Source organism: Phalangium opilio, unplaced genomic scaffold (genome assembly GCF_054372755.1).
Source record: "Phalangium opilio isolate 3A_F unplaced genomic scaffold, DU_Popi_V2 ptg000061l_1, whole genome shotgun sequence".
Classification (NCBI taxonomy): Eukaryota; Metazoa; Arthropoda; class Arachnida; order Opiliones; family Phalangiidae; genus Phalangium; species Phalangium opilio.
The window spans coordinates 2,426,983-2,449,397 of NW_028324178.1; the positions used below are offsets into that span (position 1 = coordinate 2,426,983).

The window sequence follows — 22,415 nt, forward strand, 5'->3', positions numbered from 1 at the left end:
CACAACCACTTTCTCAAATGTAGGCACCACTTTGTGACCCATGCTATACTTTGAATGTGGGTATTCTCCTTTTCACTGAACCTTTATTTCCTCCATCAAGCGGTTTTTAATGGGTGACATATTGAGGAAATTGGTTGGCTATTGAATTTCTAGATGGTTCTCTCCGAAATGCGCCGTTTTCAACCAAACGTTCGTGCAGACTTATGTTGAATCTGACATCAAAAATCGCCCACTAATCTAGATAGAAATCTTTCTCCACCCCCTGGCATTTGCGAACCATAGTGGAACAGAATGTCGCACCCGTAGCCATATCTTCACCGGAGGAAGATTTTAAGTTTCATTCCACAATTGTTGATTATATCTTTGTGCAATATGGCTCAAGGCATTGATTCCGTGGGGGACGTGTATTCAGAAAATTGCAATTAACATCACTCTCCCTTTACTGGAATGTCATTCGGTAATTCGGACGAGCTATGCTCAACTGTTCACCTTCTCTTTAAAATCATCCCAATCATTCAAAACCCCCTATTTAGCAGTTGGAAATGGAAAGTGGAGAGTGCAAAAAAAAACGCTTAGTAAAAAATTTATTGAAACAACAATATAAGATACGTTTTTTATACCCATTGTATCAGATCAATAATTTGCGGCTTATGATTGAAACAAGACGTCGCGAGAGAGAAAGTTTTTAATTGCGGCGACTGTACCAATTTTCATCTTTATGTTCAAATGTTCTAGGTCAAACCCTTTTTTGGCCTATCTGTCCTGGCCTAGTGGTCGCATGCAGAGAACAGGTGGTGGCGTAGGCTTCTATATTAGGAATCACATCAGCTTCGAAGTAGTAACAAAAGCCTGTATTATGAAGGAATGCTGTGAAGTTTTTTCCATTAAGATAAAAGACATTTATATCTCAGTTATCTATAGGCCAGATAATAATCTAGAAGATTTTTTCGATGAATACGAGGCCGTCATACGAAATCTGGGAAACCCGTCTAGCAAAAAAATTATTATCGGAGACTTTAATATTAATCTCCTAGAAATAAACCCCCCGGCAAATAAAATCCTAGATCTAACCCAGAGCTACGGCTTAAAACAGTTAGTTACAAAACCGACGCGGATATCAGGTTTATCATCGACTCTTATTGACCATTGCTACAGTAACATTGTAATTAACCCAAAAGTGCTAAATAATATCGATTCTTCCGATCATTTTCCAATACAATTCAATGTGCAACTAATCAACTTAGGAAAACCTTTAATGCAAATACGCAACTTCTCCAGATCTAATATAAACAATTTCATGAACTATCTAAGACCAATTGAATGGAACAAAATCTTACAAAAAATGACTGTAACAAGGCCTTTAATATATTCTCTCAGCTCTTTATACAAGGATATAATGAATGTTTCCCCTACTACACAGTAAAAACTAACGACTCGCACAAATGGATAACAAGTGAAATTATTATAGCCTTAAGAACCAGAAATCGATTGGGGACACTGGCAAAACGTAGACCTACAGATGTCAATATTCACAACTATAAAGTCTCCCGTAACCATTGTAATAATCTCACCCGAAATGCGCGAAACAATTACTACAAAGCAGCCCTAGATATGTCCAGCACCAATCCCAAAAAAACCTGGAAGTTAATCAATGATCTAACCAATAGGAATAAAAAAAATAATACCGTAATTAAAACCACAGCATCTACTGACGACTTCAATAATTTTTTTACGCCACCTGCTGATAAATCTGTTATCTCCAACTTTAACCTCCACCGCATGGAAAGGTTACCCAACTCTATGGCGCTATTTGACGTAGATGAGAGGGAAATCCTGTCTATCCATAGAACTCTGAAAAAAGAATCTGCCCCTGGATATGACGACATTGCCCCGAAAGTTGTTACAGAAGCTGCCCAATACCTGGTATACCCCCTCACGTTTTTAATAAATCAGTCATTCAACACATGTACCTATCCAGATCGTTTAAAATTAGCCGTCATAACCCCAATCTTTAAGAAAGGGGATCCGAACCACCCGAATTCCTATAGACCCATATCGATACTAACAATTTTTGCCAAAATTTTTGAAAAATGCTATTTCGTTAGACTCTCTAGCTTCTGCACTAGGTTCAATTTAATATCGAGGAAACAATTTGGATTCAGAGAAAATTCAAACTGTGAAACAGCCCTAATTAGTGTATACAAAAAAATTATAGACCATATGGACGCGAATAGATATGCGTTAGGTGTCTTTTTGGATTTGCGCAAAGCTTTTGATTCAGTACAGCATGAACGGCTTCTGTCCAAACTGGAAATTTTAGGAATAAGAGGGAGTAGCCAAAAATGGCTAAGATCTTTTCTTGAAAATCGGCAAACCCAAACTAGACTAAATGGTACAATGTCTGGGGTACGAATTGTAGCAAAAGGTGTCCCACAGGGTTCGGTCCTATCGCCAGTACTATTTAATCTATATATCAATGACCTCGTGCAAACTGACGACAAAGATTTGCTTACACTATACGCAGATGATACGTTTCTCTTAGTAGGGGGCCCAAACATATCCGAAATAGTGCCACAGGTGAACCACTACCTGTGCAAAATCAAAAAATGGCTGACGGATAACTTTCTAGACTTAAATAACGAGAAAACAGTATATATGATCTTTTCAAGTATAAACAAACCACGAACCTATAACGAGGTTGTCACTATTGATGGTGTGGCTATTAATGAAGTACATAGGTACAAATATTTAGGCCTTTGGTTTGACCCCTATTTAAAATGGACAAATCACATTGATGCAGTGGCACAAAAAGTAACCTATGGCTGCTTTCTCATATATAAGAATCATAGCATATTTAATGCCAAGATTAAAAAACAACTATACTACACTCTTATACACTCACATTTTTTTTTATGTATATCAATTTGGGGAAACACATCAAAGGGAAATCTAAATCGACTCCTTATACTACAAAAAAGAGCTATTCGGACAGTAGCAAAAGAACCTTATATGGCCCACACCCAACCTCTTTTTATCGACCTTAACATCCTCCCCATCGGAGGAATATATAGTTTCTCAATGTTGATCTTTATATATAAAAGTATATATTCTGGAGATTACACTCCTTTTGAATACAGTAAATTAAGTAGATATTTCACAAGGAAAAACTATATTTTATTTGTCCCACCTGCCCGTACTTCGATCAAACTGAACTCAATATTTTGTAAAGGAGTTAAACTCTACAATAATTTAGATCCCCAAACTCAAATGGGGCTGACTGCATTCAAAAATGTTGCGCGAAAGTTCATTCAAAACCAAGATAACAATGCTCTAATAACAAAGTGAAACGATTTCTTTTTATATTATATGCATTTCCCTACATATTTATTTCTCTGTATTTCAACTAACATATTCTCTTCATTTTTAACGTCTATTAAAAATATGTAAAAAAACACTGTGGCATAAAATTCGGTAACGACTTTGCCAATTTCTAAATTGTACATTTGAACACGTCAAGAATAAAAAATATATTATTATTATTATTAAAAAAAAAGTTTTCGGGTACTTGGATCCATGCTCGAAAACTAAACTTTTACTTGTGTACTGAGAGGGGATGACCTGCTGGACAGGTAGTCGCCGCCATACACATTTAGCGACATTTATCTCTATCTGAAGCATGGCTTTGTTCTAAAATTAAACCGTTACACCCTTATTGGGGCTAATCAGTAAATTTATTGAAACAAAATATTTAAAATCCTTATTTGGATTGAAACGCAAGAATATATTTTTAATGGTTTCTTCCATGGAAGTTTTACGCGCTTAACATTATTTGTGTGCTTGCATGGTTTTATGTTATTTGTCGGTATTAAATATTATGGTTCATTGGCAATTCAATTCGGACCCTTTTACTAGTTTAAGCCTACACACAAAACCCCTAGACAACATTTTATAATATTTTTCTTGCTCAACCCAATAATGAAATTGACGCGAGTTTCCGGGCATTTAACTTGTAGCTGTTAGTTAACACAATGTCTATTTCTTTTAGTTTTAAGGAGACTAACAAAAATCGCTACAGGTTTTCAAAAGCGATAGCCGTGCGTAGTGCCGAAATAAGCCAGGTCTCCCTATCCTGAGTACTCAGGTTTGTAATAATAATTTTGGCGAAGACGTGAAAGATACCGAAACTTATCTTTTCCCTATGGTAACTAATGAAATATGAGGTGTGATAATGACCAATAGGTTCGAAGCTTTTCTTAAGAAACAATGTCTCATGTTTAACCAACACTTAGCAAATGTAGCAATATTATATATATGAATTGAAATTATCTTACTTCCATTTATAGAAGTTTGATCTGAGAGTGGTTGTGTAAGAAATATTCAGATCAATTGCGCTGTAATCGTCGTCCATTTCCGAGCCTGTTGCTCATGCAAGTGGCTCGCCAAATACCACTCGTATGTTCTTCATCTCAAAATTCACATTTCGACTTATAACGTTTGTGGGAAATAAAAGCTGTAGCATATACAAAGCATAGCTACCAAATTGGCACACATTACTTATTTATCTAATACTTGCTTAGCACTTTGATAAACCCTTTATTAAACTCGACCGAAACACAAAGTTTAGATCTCGTTGATAAATATTTCTTTGGAAGTTTTGAGCAAGTCCTAAAACCATTTTATTCATTGCAGTTTAAAAATATGGGTTTAACCAGCACCAATATTACGAATGTTTTGCTGGGAATAATGTTTTTTTGGGAAAGACAGTTTTATTAAGTGTGTAACGTTCCATTCGTAAACGCTGAAACCATTACCATTGATATCCCGTTTCTGTTCTTAACGTTAAAGTTATTGGATATGGGAAAAAAGGAAAAAGCAAATGCTCGTTAAACAATCAAGGGTGTCTAGAGAAAAGAAGACGGCCGTAGCGAAAAAGGCATTTGTTTCGCCATTTTTTGGGAGGGGATCATTGCCAGACAGCACCCGAGATCCAGATGAACCACAATTCAATTTTGTATGTTAAAAGTTCGAAGGATTTTTCTTTGTAAATTTTGGTTGAAAAGATGGAACTTAGCGCCAGTGCCTAGTAGGCTAGCTGCGATGTGAGTTGTTTTTTGGCATCGTTAGTCTTTCATTGTAAGAGGATTTAGTGTTTGTAATACAACAAAGAATTCTCTCAGAGCAAATTTGAACACTTCAAATCTGGAAAATTCTATTCGTATTAAAGTGGAACATGGTTCCATTAAAGATTTTGACTGTCAGCCTGCTCTAAATTTATGGCTAGATTCTGTCAATAGCCGATACAAAAAAGAAAACCTAAAGCAACTACAATGAAAACAAAATTAGCATCGTTATCATCAGTTGATGAAAGCGATTTTGTAGCCAATATATGTGATACAATCTTAATAATTATAATAATTTTAAGTACAAAGACCTCTTGTCTGAAGAGCAATTATTTTTAATTCTGAAGTATAAGATACTTTTACGGTGATATGTGTTTATTTTTATGAAAACAAAATTCTTTCTAATTTTAATTATTTTTTTAACATTTATAAACTAACCTTTTAGTGGGATATAGAAATTAATACATATAAACAAATAAGCAGTATATAAAACATAGAGCCATTTCAGTGCAGCTCTGACAGTATGTAGAAATATTCAGTGGTCATTGACCAGTTTTTTTATTAAACCCCTTGGGCTCTACTGGTCAAATGACCAGTTTAAAAATTTTCCTTATTTCTCACTCTGTCCCCAACTCCCATTCCCAATCGACGCCAAAACCGCTGCCGCGTACGCGCACGCTCACGCGCACGTACCTAATCCCGATCCGTTCTCCCTCAAGCCCCCCGTTGCCCAGTTTCGCCGGGAGCTACTCGCCGGTCTAGTCCCCTTCAAGCCTGGTTCCCACTTGGCGATAAAAAGCACTCGAAATATGTATTCGCCCGCTGAAACTTCTTGACGATTATTTATTCACCAGAGCCGGCGTTCCCATTTAGCGAGAAATTCGAGGAGATCGCACGAGATTTTCTTTCACGTTAAGCCTTATTATTTTCTTGCTGCTTAAAAATGGAAAACCTAAACCAAATAAATAATGAAAATAGCCTTAGGTTAAATTTAACGTTTAGTTAATGTAATAGGTATTACAAAAATGTCTTTCGGGAAATGAGAGGTAACCACGAGTTTCTTCAGGTCAAGAAATATTGAATTATCAGAACTTTAGATTCTGTCAATGTAATTTTCGCTTATATATTGTAACCGATGTTCCCCGATTGTGTATGAGTTGTGATAAAACATAAAACAGTCGTTGGCTTAAAATAAAACCTAAGTGATCGACAGATAATACTGAGCAAAAGAGAGGAGGCATTACAAAATTCCGAATCTGAGTCTTTGTCTATCCCACATAGACATCAAACTGTACTTGCTAGCTTCTATCTACTAGTTTTCCACAAACACCAACCTGTTCTATCGGCTTCTACTTTTTTAGGGTTAGGATATACGATTTTATTCATTTAGTGCGGCTAGAGATAAACAGCTTTAGTATGGTCTAAAATTAATAGTCATTCTGGCATACTAAGAATATCTTTGAGGTATAACGAGTGGACGGTGTTTGCACGCCAATATAGTTGTGAAAGAGTAATAATTTCAAGTAAGTTTGTAATACTGTACTTGCCTCGAAGAGGTAATATTTTGCATTTTCAACTTGTAAAATCGTATATTTCATCTAAAAATACGGCAGAATATGTTTTCAGAAAGGGTGTTAACTTTTTTTTTATTTTACTCTCTGCAAAAAAAACAAACAAAAAACTTCGTTAAAGAACAAGAAGTAGGCCCATTGATTAGCTATTGCACCGTGTTTTAAATAATTTATAGACTAAGGCCCCCAAGTTATTTCCCCATAGAGCTTAAAACAGTCGATGCCAGAGGGCTGCCATTACCCTATCGATTTTAAGAGGTGTTCACACTTCACTTCGGAAGCTCCATGCATAGCTTTGAACCGGAATACTTCGTCGAGGTGTGAACGTGGCATCTGTTTATAGCATGATTGAATTGCGTGTTAACGGTTATGCACATAGGTTGTATTTCCTGAACAATTTCAATTTCAGCTGCACCCCGGAAAGCTGAATTTTTATAGGACAAAGAAAGGGAGGGTGAACAATAAAATTGGGCAATTTTTATTGATTCTACCTAAAGCATAACGTCGCTACTCCTAAAGTTATTCTTTTTTGATTTCCTAATGATGTTTTGTTTCAAATCATCGTTCTTTAGAATAGCTATTTAAGATCAAAGCCTTTGAAAATGTAGGACTATCTTCTCGACCCTTTGATTGGTTCGCGTTTTTAAACTGATAAGAAAGGTGAAAATTTAACAGATTATATAGTCTTAGAACTTCTCATAAGGGGTAGGTGTTACGCAGTTAAAACTAAAATGTGTAAGGACTTCAGAGAGTAACTAAATAAGAGTTGTCAGGAATACATAGAATTCTTCTATTTGAATCTTTAAGAAGTCATATCCCCATACTAATATCTGATTGAAGGTAAAGGGAAGGGCTTAAAACTTTGATAAAACCCGAACGATCCTCCTTACTAGTGTTTCATTGGCTAGGCACCCTATTTTTACTCGGTATCTTCCCATTGCGCAGAATTCCATTAGACCGAATTCCCATTAGATCGAATCCCGCCAATGTTTTTAATGAATTTAGCCCAACGGTGGGTTCTCTATTTACAATTAAAACGACTCTATTTGTCGAAAACAGGGACCCCAAAAATGCTTTGTAGTTTAATTTCTATTAATGTCGTTTTTTAATGAAAGCGTTTTAAATACATTTTTACTGAAACGCCACTATTTGGTTAAGCTAGTTTAGTAATATTTTATAAATCATTTAACAATGTTACGCCTTTGATGTTTATCTTCATTGACTTCTCAAATAATATGCCTTTTCCAAAAAATTACTGTTAGGATAGGTTTGGTTCGGAGGACGTCTCTTCCTCTTTGGAGCGGTTATACACTTCAATTATATTAAAACGGCTTAAAGTATTTTCATAATGAATATAACATAAAACGCCACTATTTGGTTAAGCTAGGTTAGTAATATTTTATAAATCACTTGACAATGTTACGCCTTTTCCAAAATATTGATGTAAAATATTAAAGTATTTTCATGATGAATATAACATAAAAAAAATAAACAAATATTAGGAATTGGTTTTATTATGTCACATTTTGCTGATTTATTACTATTTGTTTCTTACAATCCTTAGTTTTAAAATATTTATTTAGAAAATGTTTGGATCTAGTGTTCATTTTGGGTGTACCTCGTATGAGCAGTTCCCAGTAGAGCAGTTCTCGAAATAGCAGCCGCGATTCCAAAAAAACAGCGGCGTTCTTCAAAACTGCTGTTTTAGAAATAGCGGCTGCTGTTTTAGAAATAGCGGCCGCTGTTTTAGAAATAGCGGCTGCTATTTTGGGAAATAGCAGTGTTTGTCTTCAGTTTCGAGTATTTCTTAACAATACAGTTATATTCGTTGTTTTCGAAAACTACCTTATTCTGTGATCATTTAGTCAGTAATGTGACCTACTAACGGATCGTGTTTTTAAAGTACACTTAAATATTACACTATTCTTCAGGCTGTATCAGTTTACAATTCTAATACCAGATTAGAAAATATTTCAAGAAAGCTTATTTTATTTCGGAAGTAGATAATTGTAAACAGTATTTTTTTTTGAAAAGGCATACTATTATTTGGGAAGTGAAAGAAGATAAACAACAATATTTTGGAAAAGGCGTAACATTGTTACACCATTTCCAAAATATTACTAACCTAAGTCTAACCAATCAAAACAAAACCTTAAAACCCAACCGAACCGAACCCAACCCAACCCAACCCAACCCAACCCTACCTAACCTAACCAAACCTAACCAAACCTAACCTAACCTAACCTAACCAAACCTAACCAAACCTAACCTAACCTAACCTAACCAAACCAAGCCAAACCTAACCTAACCTAACCTAACCTAACCTAGCCTAACCTAGCCCAACCAAACCTAACCTAACCTAGCCCAACCAAACCTAACCTAACCTAGCCCAACCAAACCTAACCTAACCTAACCTAACCAAACCTAACCAAACCAATAAGAAAGCTTATTTTATTTCGGAAGTAGATAATTGTAAACAGTATTTTTTTGGAAAAGGCATATTATTATTTGGGAAGTGAAAGAAGATAAACAACAATATTTTGGAAAAGGCGTAACATTGTTACACTATTTCCAAAATATTACTAACCTAAGTCTAACCATAAGTTAATTATACCTCTAAGTACACAAATTCGGGGAACGACTGGGCATCTTTGGCAGGCTACTGTGACGTCAGAACTCGTATAGCGCTATGATCCGAAGAGAGAAAATTTTAAAATTTCTGTCGCGGTGCAGCCACCAAGCGGTCGAGACGAAAAATAAAATCATCCAGTGGAATAAAGGAGAGTTTTACGTTTCGTATAGGCAAGCACTGGGGGGGAACGAATTTTACTCAAGCAACCCCAAATCCCTCTCTCTCTCGTGAGATAGAGGCGGTTTCAGTCCTGAAACATTCTAAAAGGGATAAAAGAAACGCTAGGCTAGGCAGTACAATTTTGTATTGAAGTTGAGGTGATAAATGATACGGAGAGAGTATAGGGTTTCATTAAAGGGAGCCAGACAAACACTATTGCCATAGAAGTGGAAGCGATTTGTGTACTTAGAGGTATAATTAACTTATGGTCTAACCAATCAAAACAAACCTAAAAAACCCAACCCAACCTAACCTAACCTAACCTAACCAAACCTAACCAAACCTAACCAAACCTAACCTAACCTAACCAAACCTAACCTAACCTAACCTAGCCCAACCAAACCTAACCTAACCTAACCAAACCAAACCTAACCTAACCAAACCTAACCTAACCAAACCAAACCTAACCTAACCAAACCAAACCTAACCTAACCAAACCAAACCTAACCCAACCTAACCTAGCCCAACCAAACCTAACCTAACCTAACCTTACCTAACCAAACCTAACCTAACCAAACCTAACCTAACCAAACCAAACCTAACCTAACCCAACCTAACCTAGCCCAACCAAACCTAACCTAACCTAACCAAACCAAACCTAACCTAACCAAACCAAACCTAACCTAACCTTACCAAACCAAACCTAACCAAACCTAACCTAACCTAACCTAACCTAACCAAACCTAACCTAACCTAACCTAACCAAACCTAACCTAACCTAACCTAGCCTAACCTAACCTAACCTAACCTAACCTAACCAAACCTAACCAAACCTAACCTAACCTAACACTATTGGGGGTTCAAATAATCAACTTGAAGCAAACCATATCTGACCTAGTTCTATTTAAGTTCATTTTACACAGCGTACACCATAACAAACAACAGTCGTTTTTCGCATTCCTGTTTTTCTGCTCTTTTGAGAACTGCTGTAATGGTACGCCGCGTTTACAAGAACCGCTGTAATGGTACGCCGCGTTTACGAGAACCGCTGTATCGGTAACTGTTGTAACGGGTAAACTGCCATTTCGGGAAACCGCTATTTAGGGAACTGCTGATATGAGGACCGCTATTATGGAATCCGCTCATACGGGAACCGCTCATCTGAGGGCTTCCCTTCATTTTACGTAAGCTTTAAATTATTTTAAGTTGATTAAATTTTTGCCAGCAAAGATAAAATCTTTGCGTTCCCGGGATTTTATTTATTTAAATTCTATCGGGAAAAACCCGAACGAGGGGGTAGCCACTACGTGAAGTATGTGTACATTTGGTTTCGTAATATTTCAAGTATGATAAAATACTGAAAAGTAATGTGAAGTATATTCGAAATATTGAAATATTGCAAAGTATGGTGTATTAAGTGTAATACATGTAATACGAAGAATATACAGAGAATATGAAGAGTATAATGATAATATTCGAAGTATTTCGTGAATCCTTACGAATATTAAGAATCTTAGTGTAATCTTTTATAAAATCGAGAATTCTCGCAGTACTTTATGTTTCCATCCCATATTATAACCGTGGGACACAGAGTATCTCGGATTTTAGTCCAAATTACAGAACTTTCTCACGGTAGATACCGAGTTCATACATACAACATTGCTTTACAGAGAGTAGGAGATGGTAGGGCAAGGCTTCCGATTGGCTTAAGCTGTGACCTGACGTTCAGTTGGGGAGTTTCATCCCTTTTTCACCTACACTTTGAACGCCACATATACTGGTAAAGGGATGATTTATATTCGCAAGAGAGAGGTTAAGCAAATTATGTTCTGGCGCACGTGATCATTAATTCAACAATACTTTTATTCCTCTGATATTTAACATCACTATAAGCTCAAGCTCACTTGTTGTAATAGAGATTACATAAAGTGAGCTTGAGCCTATAGACTTGTACTTGACGTATTTTTGCTCTTTACTTAATCTTTCTGTTATCTATACGTGTTATAAGTTTGTAATTTTAGTCTCGGTTTATTTCGATCCTCTGTTGTTTGACTAAGCGTTGCCTACGTTAATCAAGGCCTGTGCGCTACGCCGATTTTTATTTTCCGTTTGGGAATTTAAGTTGCCGAATTCTCTCACCTGAGAGCGCTATTAGCTGGACTTGAGGAATTTGAAATGTTCATTTTCTCGCGATTGGAATTTAAAATGCTCATTTTCTCGCGCTTGGAATTTAAAATGCTCATTTTCTCGCGCTTGGAGATTTAAATACCCATTTTCGCGCGCGTTTCGGTCCAGCTATCATTGCCATCCCGCGGTAAAATAGGGAAAAAATAAGAAGTCGCGTTTCTTAAAAGTCGCCCTCTTCGAAACTACCGCGCACAGGCCTTGATTAACGTAGGCAAGGGAATAAGCAAAGACACTATAGTTCTTGGGAGTTTTTCGGACGACTATCATAACTATAGAGCCGTGTTTGACTTTTAAGTGCGCTACTTGTAAATTGAATTTGCCAAATGAAAAAGCTAAGTAAGCAAGTTATTTATTATTTAGGGGATGTTCTTGCTCATTGTTTATCCACTTGTGACGAGGCTAGATCACTTTATTCATTTTTGTGATCAGATATTAGGCTAGCTCTAACCTAAACCTCATCAGGATTAATATTCACGGCTAATCTAATCACAAACTCCGTCTAAACCAAAGCTATGAAATATGGAGCAGGGTAGCTTAAGGGTTGTCTTTTAAGTTAATCAGATGAATGATTTGCCTCGTATAAGTCTTAATTATAATTGTTATAATTATGAATCCTTGAGCGCCTTAGAATAAAAGCCAACATTTCCATAAAAACGTGATCGACGAACCATCAGTTTTTCTAAGACATCCAAAAACAAAGCTATCAATTATTATTCTACAATAATATAGAAAAGGTTTACCAAGATAGTACGTACGTAAGATGGAAGTACTATTGCAACTATTAAGTGTAATACGACATCAGTTATTTGAACTTATAAAGTAAATTATAATAACGCATAGTTTAGAATTATCTTGAAAACTATAACGCATTGAATTAAGTTTTTTAATGTGTAGTACTTCAGAGTAGGTGTAATATTGGAAATAATTGGTTGAAAAAGTAAACATATTCGTAGTATAGTGTAATATTTGAAGTTTGAAAAATATTCCATATATTGTGTAATTTCGAAGTATCCCGTAATATTTAGAATTATCCCGTAATATTTGGAAATATCGCGTAATATCTGGAAGTATATTCGTAGTATGAGGAATTATCGTGTAATATCTGGAAGTATATTCGTAGTACCGTGTATTATTTGTAGTACCAAGAATTTCGTAATATATTCGTAGTACCGAGTAATATTTAGTATGGTGTACGTTGAAAACGCTAATGGCTACCCCCTCGGTCTACTAGTTACTGATCGACTTGCAAACTCGCGACTGAAAGTAGTTCAGACATTTATGCTCCTTGGTTTAACCATAGCCCACTCGATCACGCGCATCACGACGCAAGCTGCTCGCGCTATAGCTAAATTGCCGAGATTACACAAGAGCAGACGACGGTAACCGCGTAAACGCGAAATAACACAAGACCTATTTTAAGGGAGTGAACAGTCCCAGTATAGCTACGCCAATAAAACGGTCAACTACGGCGAAACTCTGATGACTCGCGACTTTTGGCCATTTTCATACTTTTCCTCTCATCCACTTTTGATTCTATTTTTTTTTCTATATTCAATACTATTGAACTAAGATGGCGTTAGTGGTTTATGTCATTAATTGGTAGCTTTTTTACTGGCTCCATCGCGCGTGATTTTGTTTTGTTAATGTAGAATCTGCAATTTAGTTCAGAGAGTTAATGATGTGCCTTGTGTTTGGTAGCGACATCTCCAGTCCATTTGTTTTTTTTTCTATATTTATTAGTTTTGAATTCAGATAGCATTACTGCTTAACGTCATTAATTGGCAGCTTTATTTTACTAATTCCATCGAGCTTGTTTTGTATGGCAAACGTCCGAGAAATAACGTTCATAACGATGGTATATTACCTTTAAGGCGTTTCGATGGAAATTGAAATTGAAGTCCAAGGTGATTATGCGGTTAATCGCAGTTGGTTTTTTTAGAGTTACGAGTGAAGTACTTGAGGTTTAATCGGGTGGTGAAGGAGGGGGGATTTGGGGTATTTCACCACCCGCGGACGCGGGGTAGTCAGTTCCTGTAGGGTAGGCATGCTGACAAGTCCCTTATTCCCTCAAAACTTTCTTGCCCAGAAGCTTGGCTTACAGGAGTGCGCCCAAACTCCCAACGTAGTAAAGTACATAATTTTAGTAACAAACCCTTGCTGTTCTAAATTTTAATAACGTTGAGGCAACTTTTTGCCCGAAAAAGGTTTTTTTGCGAATGTATAGCTGTTATGAACTTCTATTGTGTTGATGAACTTGTAGGCACGGCTTGCCAAACTGTAACGTAATTATATAGGGAAACCAAAGAGGTGACATGTATTATTTGGCCTTGATACAGCTTGATGTTCTATAGACACTGACTCAAGCCAATAGAAAGATTATTTCTTTGAATATCTTTGCTGTTCTTAATCCAAAGACGCTCTCACTCTTTGAACACGCCAGTCTAAAGTGTCTGTTATTTCGGTGGAGAAGTTGAATATATTTCTTGATTTGTCTATGGAAGTCTTGTTGTGGGTTTTTTATAATGCTGATGGTCATCATATTTTTGAGCTGTGTAGGTTTAATCTTTTACTATACTGGTAATAGCTATGATGAATTATCTTTCTGTTGAAGCTTAGCAGTTGGCACGTGTTGATACGATACGCATGTAGTTGTACGAAATTAGTCTTTAAATTGTATGTTTCAAACTTGAAAATATACACTGCTTGTAGTATTTATGTCGAAATAATTTTAATCTTCGTTATATTAGTTATGTAAAGGGGCGGGGGTTGAAAGAAAGTTTTACAATTTACTGGCAATTATATGTTCATTTAAATATAAGATTTTGAGGGTCTATTTTTAAAATTTTGTCACGCAACTCTTAACTTTCAGTTTGGAAACAGTGCTGCTAGAACATGGCAATTATTGTTTTGCGCGTAGGTTACCAAAGGGACAATGAAAAGGTTATTAATTTTTGGGGAAAAAAAGAATATTCCAGAAGGCTTTGCAAATTGTACCCCTGTTGGATTTACGCAATGCAACCTGCCACACAGACTACCCCAGCTGGTGAGAAACACAAAGAGACTATGCAAAACTTCCTGGAATATTAAATGGAAAAATGGTTTAGTTGTTTTAATAACAAGGGTAATGTCTATATATATATATTGGTAACCACAATTTGGGAAATAATTTTCACACTTTATAAAAACAAATTATACAACAATAGTAGGATATTAGTTATAGGACAAATTAATAAGTTCATATGGCTTTTTTTAAGCGTAACTATTAAATAGTTTAAAAATCAATTTTTCTAAGTGGTATCGGATTGGGTCGGGTACACATTATTGATAAGTTATAGAAAGAAAAGGTTATATTAAACATCAAAGCTTTGCTAATCTTTGATATTGTAACAGGATAATATAAGATTAGATTAATTTAATTTAATGTTTTTGAATGGTTTTAAATTGTTAATGTAAAAACGTTTTATGGACGTCTTAATTTAAAAAAAATAGCGCGCTTAAAAGAGAAAAAAATGGAAGATGCAAAACTGATATTTAGAAAACTCTTTGAATATATTAAATTTAATCAGTATTTATTTAAAATTTGGATACGAGTGTCTAAATCTCAGTTTAAAAAATCTGTTCAATGTTAACTAATAGGATGAGTTTGTCTGAATAGTTTCACCAGCTTATTAAAGAATTATATTTAATCACATAGCATTACCAACAGGGGTTACATTTTTATCGTGTTTTTTACATAAAACACCATTGGGGCAAGACTAATACAGAGTAATAAAAACCCTTCACTAGAAAATTCTAAAATGAATGCAAGAATCATCGCCTTTTTTCGTAACAATAGCATGGCCCTACAATCCTCCCTCCTCTCCCTTTCACGGTTATTATAGTAGGCAACATCAAAATTACTCGAGAACCATCGTTAACCTTAAACTTGCTCTAGGATTAACAATCTTACTCAGTCATAAATTACTTTAAAGGGAATATGAAAGTATCTTTGACAGATATGATGCTCCTTTCTGGTATGAATATTGAAATTTTGGACTTTACGCGGGGTAAATTTGATATGGATTCTTCAAGCACGTTAGATTCCCTTTAATGTGTCTGGACTCTTTCCAAGAGCAGAACAGTGACGTCAGTCAAGTTACTGACGAGTCTCTCCCTTTTTCTGATCATTGTATCACTGACCTCGCACCAGCCGTTGTCTTTTCTCACAAAGTTCACATAATTTCCCTCGGCCAACGATTCACCTTTATGAATAATCACCCCTTTAGTTTTAAACAGCATCTTGCTCAAAGTGACATTTTGATTTTCAAAACTTGATATTTTGGTCGAAATCTTAATTGGTCGACCATCTTTGTAATCGCCACGGAGAAGACATAAAAATACGTACTTCCCGCTGGATATCAATACATCACGCTCTTGTATTTTTGGGTTGTTACAAAATACGCATGGCACCTCTGTTAATCTCATCCTTTTTTCTAGAGATTTCCAATCAATTTTATCTCGGTTTTCTAGTGGAAGATTGAAAATGTTGCTTTCAACAATATTCTCCGAATTTTGTTCAACTTGACACTTGGGGCATTTGGTAAAGTTTCGTGACTTTGACCAAAAAAGATCTTTTAGAGCCTTAGAGTAATCGGCTTCCATTTCTTGGCTTATTGTCGTCAAAAGGACCATCAAAAATTCACTGGCGTCTTGTTGATCGTTTTGCGTAAAATGATTTCCGACAGCCATTCTCAGTTCCAACCCTTTACAACTGAAACTTCCTTGAGAACTCTCGATGTCGTTTATCGTGTTATGGAGGCAACGTAAAACTGGTTTTTCAACGAATGATCCATTGTAAGATTTAACCAATTCTCTTAATTCCGGCACTAATAAGAGTAGTTGCAAAACGCTATTAGAATAGCACGTTACTTGGTCATCGTTAGCTAACCCCTTCAAGGGCAAACTATCGGAACTCTGTTGGGCTTTCCTTTTCTTCTTCGGTGTTTCTGCACATCTCTCTTCCTCGCCTTCTAAAAGGCTTTTAGATAGAGTAGGCGCACTTCTTTTGCCACCTCGACTTTCTTTCGACTCCGTTATTTCCAAAAGAGGCAGATCTGGCCTATATTTTTTGCGAAGCCTGTTATACTCCATAATGGCTCGTCCATCCGCCTTAATTTTAGACGGATCGAACTGTAATAGATGGAGTCCGGCCAAAGACGTCACTCTCGATAAAGCGACGTACGCCATGCCCGTTCCGAATAAATTCGGACCCTAATCCATAATGGCGCATTTTAAACTCATGCCTTGGCTTTTATGTATCGTAATAGCGTACGCCAGGATGACGGAAAACTAGGAGCGTTTAACGTAAATGTTTGCCATGAGCAAAAATTTGACGCAAATTTTCTCAACTAAAAAGTCAGTGTTAGCGTCGTCGTTATTCGGTTCGCGATCTACTCTTAGAAAAATCCCAGTATCGTTTCCATGTTCGTCCTTCTTGAACCCAGTTACGAAACCCATCGAACCATTTACAACGCCTCTTTCAAAACTGATATTCCTTCTGACCATTATTCGGCAGCCAACGCAAAGAAGTAACTTGCTCTCCAAACCGCTCGTTTTAAACGGTTCGTTTTCTAGCCCTTGCAGTCTCCTGAGAATGTTTTTATTCATTTTTCTGCCATAATCAGCGAGTCTATCCTGACAAGGAATGACTTCAACTTTCTCGTCGTTTTTTTGCAGCATATCAAAGTTGAATTTTACGCACATGGCTAATTTAGGCATCAAACAAATTGGGTCAAACACTTCATTGAACAGCTTAATGAAAAGGTCCATAGCCACCTCGATGTAATGTCCGTCAGCAACCAATCTAATTTTTAAGGTTGCAACATCAGCTTCGGAAATATTTCCAATTCTAACTCTGCTTAGAATGTCGCCGTAACTTTGGTCGTTGGCTTGTCTAACATTTTGCGTTAGTTCATCGTATTTAAAAAACTTCCAAAGATCACTTCCTCCGATGCAATTGAATCTAAGTCTGGCTTCCTCGGAAGTGATTTTGATAAACGCGGGATTTCCTTGAACCGGAGGCAATTGGGAAAAGTCTCCCAAAACAAGAATAAATACAACTCCACCAAATGGTTGGTTCATTTCCCAAAATTCGTTCAGCCTCAAGTGAACGTGAGTCAGTAAAACTGATGAGACCATAGAAATTTCATCAATAATTAACAGTTTTAAATTACCCAAAGTTTCTTTCATAATGCTTATATTCTCAGAACTCAGGGAATGGTATTCGGCGATACGCCCATGATCTACCGGCAACATTAGTAATCTGTGTAACGTTACGCCATTAACATTCAACGCTGCCAAACCCGTTGGCGCGGCAATGGCCACGCTAGCAGGATTTTGAAAGCGTCGCCTTATAGCGCTGGCGAGAGTGTCGATAAGAAACGATTTGCCAGTTCCACAAGGTCCCGACCAAAAAGACACTTGTTTCTAGATTTTTCTCCCTCTTGGGAGAAGTGATTCATTATCTGATCATAAATTCTCTTTTGATCCGAGTTGAGTGACGCCACATTGTCAACATCAGTCTCGAAATTCATTTCCATGGCAGCTTCCACATCAGCCATCGCGTGTTCGGTTTCGATAACAATTTCTTTTCCTTGCAGCGCATTTTCATCGTCCTCACTTTCTGCCTCCGAAATTATGGTTTCTGGCTCTTTCGCCTTTTTAGAAGCCTTCCGTTTCTTTTCAACTTCTTTGGAAACCGAGAGTTTCTCGTGATATTCTCTCATGTCCTTCAACACCGAAAGCGAGTTTTCGAAAGCATCGGCGTAGGTTTCAAAATCGCCCAATAGCTCAGTTTCAGCACGCCACGGTTTGAAGAGGATCAATAGAGCGTGACAATACTGTTCTTTCTCCTCTATCGGGTCATGAATAAAGTGCTTTATTATGTAGGGCTTAATTCTCTTTCTCATGAAACCCAGATTGTTTTTCAACTGGATTACATTCGCATTTTTCTCGACACCCTCAGAGCGCATCGCATAATCGTAAAACTGACCAAATCCCCGCAAACTAAGATTTTCCAAGCTGTCAGGACGGTTCGGATATTTGTCGTCGACGAACCCTTTTTGGCAAGTGTCCGTGCTTTCGGGGTTAGTTTCCCTCAAACGCGCGAGTTCCTTGTAACCTTTCAAAACTCTCGATCGGTTTTCTTTCAAGTTAGTGTTTATAAATTTAGTGCTGTCAGACTTGTTGTAAAGGTCTTGGCCCAGCATCGTATCGAGAGCTTCATAAATTCCTATTTGCTTGCACGTCAAAGATTTCAATCTATAGGCAAATAATTTTTTGGACAAACTTTCGTTGCCTAACTCGGCAAAAGTTTGGTCCATGTCAGCCCGGTCTCCCTTTGTCACGTAAGCCGTGACATAGTTTGCCACTATTTCCGATTTGTCAGCGACAAATTGCAAATCCATGTTGGCTTTGGAAGCCAAAAGTAGCGTGGGATTGTAATCATTGATTAAAACTTCGTGCTGTTTTCTCGGCAAGTCGTACAGTCGTTTCTGCACCTTTTTCATCTTACGGTGACGAGTAACTGATCTAACAGAATTCATAGTAGCAATGTTTGTTACGTTTCGAGGGAAACCGTAACGACACACTTTCAATCCGTTTTTAGAATTTCTCACCTTCTTGTAACAACTGGAGGTGCATTTGTGAAATTGAAATTTTTTTACCAGCCGGTGCAATTCTGGACTTACCGATGCGCTTGGCATCGATCACGTGACGTGTTTTTGCACGTAATCCAAAATAGTCTCGGCCGAAGAAGTTCCAATCTTTGGAGCGTCCTTGGCCCACAAAAGCATGTGATAGTGAGGTAAACCACGAGATTGGTATTCAACCCGCCAAAAATGATGTTCTATCATGCCAAGAACTGGATTCTGCTTACACAAGACAAAGTTGTTTAGCAGCGACCTCACTTTGTTGTGAAAGTGCAAATTTACGCTAAGCGGATCCAAATTCAACAATTCAGCCACCGTCATCGACTCTACTCCTGGAACGTCTGAATTCACTTTTCTCAAGTGATCGTGCAGTTCCATATCATCGTACTCGGCCGGATTAAAAGTTAAAAGCCAGGTGGGAGGACCAAATTCCCGTATCATCGCCAAAACGCACCTAAGGACCTTGTACCAGTAGTCCTTAGTTCCTCGAATATGACGCAAGAAAGCGGTTAAATTACTCTCAAGTTCTTTATCGCCAGATTCAACGCGACTGAGCAAGTTTTCAACCCCAATTTCCATGGGTTTTTAACACGAAGAACGTAGTTCAAACTGCTAGAGATCGCCTTCATTTCGCATTCTTGATAAGAATGAAACATATAGGAGTATTCTCTTCTAAAAATTGGACTTTTGTTCAAATGACGGGATAAACGATACTCTGTTTCAGTTAAATACCCAAATGGTCTATCATCGTGCTTCCCAAGTATTAATCGGCGCGGCTTCGACGTGCTTCATTTGGTAAGCGGCCAATAAATCTTTCGGTGGTTGGACGTTCACCGGATGAATAGAGTAGTGATCGTACAGATCATTGGCTTCTCCCTCAGAAAGTTTTCGCAACAAAGCCTCGGGCTGTGTTAAAATTTTGTAGACGTTGCGTGGTGCAAGGCTAGACTGATTTTCATCCTGCTCCTTCATGTTAGAAGCATTTTGGTCACATTGACGGTCGTGAGAACCATCCGCTGGTCCTTCTGTTGGAACCGCAGCGGAAGCGCGTGTCACCGCATCAGATCCATCGTTAAGTAACGCAAGTGGATCTGTTACGCTCAGTAATTCATGGGGAGTCAATGAATTTTCATTTCCATCAATATCTTGCGTTCCACAAATATATTCCTCGCTCATTGCCGAAATATCAATGTCCTTATACAAAGGATTAATTTTTTTCAGCACAGTGAACGCATTCAACACTTTTTCGAGGCAAACAACCTGTTGCCTAACCTTTGTGTCCGCAGTGAGAACGCCATTCACCAAGATATGCAATTCGTAATTTTTGGGCAATGTCTTGGGAATCATCTTCAAATTACTCTCCACGGGTATTGGAAGATAAATTACTCTTCCCTTTAAAGCTTTAACCGTACCGACCTGCATGTTGGAATTGGTTTTAGTACCTAACCGCACCACAGTGTAGAAGTGCTTCACAAGCTGAATTAAAACTTTCTCAAACATGTTTAAATCAGTGACATCTGGCGGAGGACTGTCAACCAACAAGTTATTCAGAAGCATCTGATGGGAACTTTTCCCTTTCGTAAATCCGTAGAGCAGTAACGACATAGAAGCTTGTCTGCCTCTCTAGTTTCTGAATCGTTCATTATCCATCCAGCTCTTAATATCAGATAGGCCTCGTTATCGAAAACAGCACTGTCTACCATTTTTTCTATTGCTCTCAAATTAGTTTTTTTGTACAATCTTAGGCAGCAGTCACAGGGAGTGTCATGAAATTCTTTATTATTTAACGCCGCTCGAACGAATTGACTTTCGTAAAGGCACAAGATTTCACTTTCATCGTTTTCGCTCCCAGTGGACGCGTTATTTTGCTCGTTAATTAAATTTTTTCCTCGTGCGGCAAGGATTTTTCTCAATTCCCCCATGATTTTGGTGAGAGAATCGTAATCACCACTTTCAATTTCATTCGAAATCTTTGTTAACGCGTTAATCAACGCCTTCACGTGATAAATATAATTCAAAATAGTTCTAATTCCCGAATAATGAGGAGCCAGTTCAGCAAAAGAACGTAAATAGCTTTGGCAATCTTCACTATCAGCGCAATAAGCCGTGTGTCCCAGGAAAGGAACTATTCTCACCACGATCTCAGCACCATCTGGTGTTATAGACACGTTGGATTTAGAGCAAAATTTATTTCTAAAATCGCAAAGCTCCAAACCCGACTGAAAAATTTTAGTCACTGATTTTTCATTCGCATTTGCAACCGTGTTTATGAAAGTTAGCACTTTCGCAATGGCTCGAACTCGAACATTACAAATATCACTGCACTCCCAATAAACGGTTTTGGGTTTAGTTTCAATAAGACCACTTTCATTGATCACGAAATTTCTTTTCGGATTCTTCTCCTCAGTTTCAACAATGTTGAAAAGATTCGTAACAACTCCCGAATTATTTACTTGAAAGACTCTGTCAACATCATCAGGTTTGTTGTTATTTTTAATGTCAACGAAATTGCCCGTTTCGTCAACGAACAATTCTTTATTGCCATTGATAACGCGGTCTCTCAGCACTTTACGTACATGACCATCAGCATCCAATTGGATAACCTTGGCATAGCGTAATTCGTGGTCATTTTTCAATATTTTTCCATTATTTCCAATGGGGTAATAGGTGGTTTCATGGAAATAGGCCTCTTTGAGACTACTGTGAAGCCTTTTACCACCCACAACATCCGTTAAGTTGTCTTCATTAACAGACCCAATTTCTTGGACTTTCTCGGCAATATCTTTAAATTCACTAACAGTCCTTGTGAGATGGTAATTGTAGGCCGAATATAATTGCCTTTTCAAATGCAAAATTCTACCCGCTAGCAATTGGCATTTTAGGTTTCATGAGAGTAACTTTGAATTCTCCTCTTTAGTCAAGTGTTCCAAAGATTTTGTCGCAGACAATCTTTCAGTGAGCCTTGTCACTAAAAATGGTTTGAAACTTTCAGCTATGATTTTCTTGTTTCGTGTCTTAAAAATTCCTTTATTTAGTTTATTTTTCGCGAAACCCATTT

At 37.3% G+C, this 22,415-nt stretch overlaps 1 long non-coding RNA gene across 1 annotated transcript in view; it reads right to left on the reverse strand.

Moving 5' to 3' along the window:
- Positions 1 to 22,415, reverse strand: part of LOC149663569 (uncharacterized) — a 588,523-nt gene that overhangs the window by 253,006 nt on the left and 313,102 nt on the right. The window contains exon 2 of the long non-coding RNA XR_016368343.1: positions 9,086 to 9,115. This is a non-coding gene — a long non-coding RNA (uncharacterized LOC149663569). The remainder of the gene's footprint in view (positions 1 to 9,085; positions 9,116 to 22,415) is intronic.